Source organism: Vanellus vanellus (genome assembly GCF_965231255.1).
Source record: "Vanellus vanellus genome assembly, chromosome: 5".
Classification (NCBI taxonomy): domain Eukaryota; kingdom Metazoa; phylum Chordata; class Aves; order Charadriiformes; family Charadriidae; genus Vanellus; species Vanellus vanellus.
Genome location: NC_138910.1, coordinates 53,689,480 through 53,695,479, shown reverse-complemented (window position 1 = coordinate 53,695,479; position 6,000 = coordinate 53,689,480).

Sequence of the window (6,000 nt, the reverse complement as noted above, 5' to 3'; positions counted from 1 at the left end):
GACCTTATCACCCTCTACAACTACCTGAAAGGAGGTTTTAGAGAGATGGGAGCTGACCTCTTCTCCCTGGTGACAAGTGATAGGACAAGAGGAAACGGGTTCAAGTTATGTCAGGGCAGGTTTAGATTGGATATTAGGAAGCATTTTTTCACTGAAAGGGTTATTAAACATTGGAATAGACTGCCCAGAGAGGTGGTGGATTCACCATCCCTGGAGGTGTTTAAGAAAAGGGTAGATGAGGTGCTTAGGGACATGGTTTAGAAGTGGTGGTGTTTTTATCAGGGTAGGTTAACGGTTGGACTTGATGATCTTAAAGGTCCCTTCCAACCTCACTAATACTATGATTCTATGATTCTATGACATAAACCTGACTAGCAACACCAGGAGAAATGCATGTCACCACCACAGGGCTCAGGAGAGCACACAGTCCAGTTTTCATAGTCATTCAGATGGCTCAAAAGGCCAGCTACTCCCCTGGCCAGTGCAGGTTTCCAAGTTGAACGTCCCAGGGAATTAGCTGACCAGCAGGTCTTCACTCCCTAAGAACAACCTGACAAAGGGGAACTGGAGGAATGCCCAATAACAAAAGGATACTGGGCAAGGAGACTTTCTGAACAGCTGTTGAAGGAAACTGGTTGTGGAGTATGGGGAAAAAGAGAGAGAGACTTAAAATCTCTATGACGGTTTGTAAGTGGGGGAGAGAAGTTGATTCCCTGTAGAGAGGGCAGAGTCATACAGAGCCTGCTGAGGAGTGGCGAGACAACTGAGGCAGAGGAAAGCACATTGGGGTTTGCTATTCCACCTAGAGCTTTTTGTCTCTTGTCTACCCAGAGGAAAGAGCAGGTTATTTTCAAAAAACTTGAGTCTTCACAACAGAAAGCCTATGTGCCTCTTCGCATGACTGGCAGTGTCCTGGCAAGGATAATGAGCCAGAGCAGTGCCTGCTAGTGGGATCCTAAAGCAGCATTGCTGGTCACACCACAGGTCGGGGCCAGGGAACTCAGTATCTCTTCCCACTTCTGTCTGGCAAAAGACACTGCCAGCAGTCTCCTGCACCACAGCTTACAGTCCCGCATCTCCTGTGTCAGGGCTTCGGTCATGTGCAGGGAACGGAACATTTGACTCTCAGTGTTACCCCAAGAGATGAATCAGCAACAAGTTGTCAAGCTTTTCTTCTTCTCTTTTGTTTTTAAAATAAATCAACAAGATATTCACATGAATTTGCCTCACCTTGCATCAGAACTACTCCTCTCCCTTTACTCACCTCATCCTCTCTTCTATGTTAAACCTCAGTCACTTAGTCATGCCTAAAATTGTACTTTTGTAACCATGACGTAGTATGCCCGTGTGTCAGAGTACTAGAAAAATAATAGCAATATTTAAGTTTACCTCCCTTCCCTTTTTCTCCCCTCTTTAACCACTAGACAATACTCCTTCCCAACCTAGTAAAAATTTGGCAGAGTCTTTATAGCTCCATGAGCTGGAAGAAGTAAACCCACAAGACATTATAACAGAAACTTAGAAAGCTCAAGGCTGGCTTCAGGTAAATGAATAAGGAAAAAAAAAAAAAAAAAAATCAACTCCCCAAAATGCAACCAAAGCAACAATGAAACTTGTCAGATCAAACAGAAGGTTGCTGTCTGAACTCACAGGATTTGAGTGGATTCAGACAAATCAATTCTTTCCTTCTTACTCATGCTCTCTCTTCTCCCTGGGAGGGCTGCAGAAACAGTCATATATAACACATCTCAACAGCGACAGTTCCAGCTAACTACAACTACTACTCTGTGAGGTTTCTGAGCCAAGATGCGTATCCGAGCAAGCCTGACGAGAGCCAGCCCACATTGTGGCTCCATTTCTTGCCTCTGACACCCTGATGCCTCAAACACATGCCGGAGATCAGCAACTGCTCCTTCTGCTTTTGCATTACAGGTGCCCTTCAGACTTTCGCTGTGCACCAGTCACCTTCTTCCCCATCCCAAGTGACCATGGACTAGTAAAGAGTCAGGACACAGGGATGCAATATGCAGTATTGATATGAACAATGCTGGCCATACCTGTCCAGGGGATATTTCTCTGTCTCTGACTGGGGTTTCTTGGCTGGAGAAAGCAGAGCTGCAGCAGGCACTTGAGCAGGCCTGTTTATCAGCACCCCACCTCCCATCTCCACAGATCTGTGAGAAGCAGCACCCAGCACACACCAGCCCTGCTCATTGCTCATCCTGCCTCACTCTCTGCTTATACTCTGGCTCTCAGAGCTCACTGGTCATCCCTTTGCTCCCACTCCGCTTTTGCGGTAGAAGCGGCAGCGACCCTACTCATACAGTCCTTTCTATAACGCAGTCCCTGCTACCACCTTGGTTACTGTACATACTGAACTTTCCCAAGGATTTTAAGGCACTAGAAAGCTGCCTCCCCTTTCTTCCGCTGGAGTAGGTAAATAGGATGCAGCATCTGATACACATCAGCCACAAAAGAGGTCATATCTCTGTGAAGCAGCTCGCTGTGCTCGGCCACATAGCAGCACAAGTGTTTTTAAGTCATGCAGAGCCCCGATTTTCCAGCTGCACACCCAAAGGCACAGGCATCTCCTGGAAAGGGTTCAGCTGACCACGAGAGTTGTCTATGTGCCTGCAAGGCACCCGCAAGCTCAGTGCTGGCCATGTCCCTCAGGCTGGATCACACAGGAAAGCATGCCTATGCCTAGGAAGAAAGGACGTGAATCCCAGAAGACACCCAGCCAGTGGGAGCAGACCCGAAACCTCTTATCAGGAGGTTATCTGGGCTTGTCACTTCTTGTCAGCCATGTTCTCTGCAGAGGAGAGCCTCTCTGGAGCCCTGGTACCCCAAACCCTGGGGTACCTCCACACATGGCCCAGGCTGCTCCATCAGGAGAGAGGAGGCCAGCTCAGACCACTACAATCTAGAAACATGACCTGCAGGGAAGAGTCATTTCTTTTCCTCAAGACAGAAAAAAAACCAAACATCACAATAGCCAGCCCTGCTGACAGACCTGGGATATCTTTTCTAGTGCTGACACCCTTCCCTTGCTGGGGAGGGAACAAAATACTTGATATTTTCAAAATAAATATCAATGATTTGAATATTTTTATTAAATAATTTTAAACATAGTCCAAGAGCTATTAATAATGGCAGCAGTAAGTGTTCATTAAGTATTTAATGATAACAATAAGTACTTCACTAAATGGACAGCTCATTGCTAAACAGATGACTTTATTAAAGCCGCTGTGGCACCAGCAGTCTACAAATAGACTCTGCGGTTTGAAATGATATAATCCTGTCACAACCATACTTTGAATCTTTATGCAGAGCCCACAAGCTAAGTAGCAGATTCACTCTGGGCAGTTTAGAGTGATATTTGAGGAAGGGATTGCAAAGCAGTAATACATGTCTTACTGGCAGCTGTACTGCTGACTCAACACAATCACAGTCACTCTCTGACTCCGGAGCCAGCCTAGCAGCACCTAGCTTTAAGGATAAGCCAGCTCCATCCACCACAGGAGATCCCAGCACTATTTATAACATGACTGTCCACCCCACTGTGCCACTGTCTCTGAAACGTGCAGGTCTGCATTGCCTTTAGCATTTCAGATTTAAAAAAAAAACAACAAAAACAAACAAACAAAAAACAACCTATCCAATCCTTGACCCCTCCTGATGGTGCAGCAATAGCAACTGCCGCATCCTGCCCCCAGAGATGACTACATTCATAGTCCAGATGAGTTACTGTGTGCTGATTTATAAAAACCTTTGGGAACTTTCCAGCCTCTCACCAATACAGAACTAGCAGAGAGCGTAACCTCAGCCTGAGTTTCCTCTGGGCACGGAATGCCATCTCTCTCTCCAAGATACTCACCAGTAAATAAAGGAAGCATGCAATGTGCTCGGCTAGTTTTGCCACAGAAAGAGCTGCAAGCTTGCGGGCACGTGCAGATGCCCACTCCCCACTTGGATGGTCACTAGGAAAAGAAACACAGCACAAACAGCCATCAGAAGTGGACAGCAACTTCCAGCCTTTCCTGGCAGGGTCTGGATCCAGCACCTCCATCCCCGCATTACATGGTTTGCCCTTCTGATACTAGGAGGGGATGGGGATGGTGAGAAAGCATTTATCAAGCAAAAAGGCCCCTAAACTTTGACCTTTTGAGGTATTTTCCATCCCAAGAAATGCAGTGGAAATATCTGAGTGCAGCAACAGCTGTATGAGCAGAGGGGTGCAGTGTTCGCTTCATGTTGGCCACACCAGTAGCCAGTCCATTTCTAAGTTTCGAAGAAACAGGCTTCCCTGAAGCAAGCAGCAGCAAACCACAGGCCACACACCACCGAGCTGAAAGCAGCACCATGGAAAAGGAAATAAATGCTGTGGGCTGCTGAAGAACTACTGTTCACTGTGACCAACATCAGAGCTGCAAGAAGGCTGGGCCACAGGCAAAGATGATGATGCACCACAGCCGCATCCTTTGTGTACTGCCTGGTGGAAATATGGCAGACAGCCCTGGGACAGACACCAGAGTGAGCAAACGGTGGATTTTTTAACACCAAAGTGCCTCTTCCTTTCTTTGCCCTTCAGACTGCCATGTGGGAAGTGCTGCTGAGGCCAGAGGGCACACAGAGAAACATGGTGCTTCTGGGGACAGCCGTGCTTCTGTTCAGCAGCAAGTGTCTGGCTCCACTCAAGCTCAGGCCCATGTTTTGAGATCAGTACCCTTTGTGATGGCCAAACAGGGCTTGGGCTACCTGGTCTGTGCTGCCCACATCACACCTCGCTGGTCCCCAAGTCCTGATGTTTCGATGCTGGAAATCCAAAGCTCCACGGCGGGGACCTTGTGCCCCACCAAGCAGATAGCAAAGTACGGTCAGGCTCCCAGATTTCTGCCATGCTGCTGAAGAAGGAGCAGGGTGCTGACCCATGATCACAGAGGCCTCCAGGGCTTTGGCCATTGCAGAAGCCTGTTGCCCCAAATGAGGAGATGACAGCACTACTTACTAGAAAAATATACCTTTATTTACCATTTGTGTTTTGCTCAGGAAAGAATATCCCATGGCAAAGGGGTCAGCCAAAGCCATGCCATTGATGGTGGCCAACACGCCCCCACCTGCACCATGCAGGGGATGGCAGGACCATATCTCCATGGGGGACCCTTATGTGTCAAAAGGGTGGGAAGGGGGCTGGGGATGCTGCTTTCATCTAGCACTCCACTGTCCTCCATCGCCATCTTGTTCAGGTCCTGTCAGCAGGGCACATGGCCCCCCCACCAGCCCCACAACCACAGCACAGTCATGGTTTCTTTCCGGGGTCAGGACCCCCTTCAGGGCACTGCTGTTTCTGGCACATTCCTTGCAAGGTAGTTGGGATGAGTTAAATAAAGGGGTTGGGGGACACTTTCTTGGATAGGAACAGTTGATAACTTAACGCAAAACAAACATATCATGCATAACGAGCCAGCTACCACACAGGTGCCCGTCATACAGCAGTCACAGTGCCAAGTGCCCAGGCAGGGTGGCCAGCCATGATTTGGGGACAGCAGTTGAGGACTCTATGCTACTTGTTTCCACATTACTGCCTGTGGTGCTCAGGCACCCACAGCCCTGGCCTGAGGAGCCTCCTCAATGCCCACCAGCTGTCTCCACACACCTGCTGGCCCAAGCTCCCTAGGACCATGACACCGTCTGGAGACCCTGGCACCAGCATCTTCTCAGGTAGCAAGTAGTGAGTTTCAACAAGGTCTTCAGCACACTATGTTTTGAGTTTGTTGTTTTGGTTTTTTTTTTTTTTCCCCCCGAGAGGGAAAATATGCAGTTCTCTTCAGCTTCACACTGTACAGCCCCGTTGCTTCCCAGAGGTTTGCTTCCAAGCCTTTATCAGTTGATTGAGCCCTCTCATGCTGAAGGCCAAAATATAGTTTATTGGTGGGCTTTGTGGTACAAGACCCCGGCTTGGCCACTGCCACCACACCCCTCATGTACACATAGTATGCA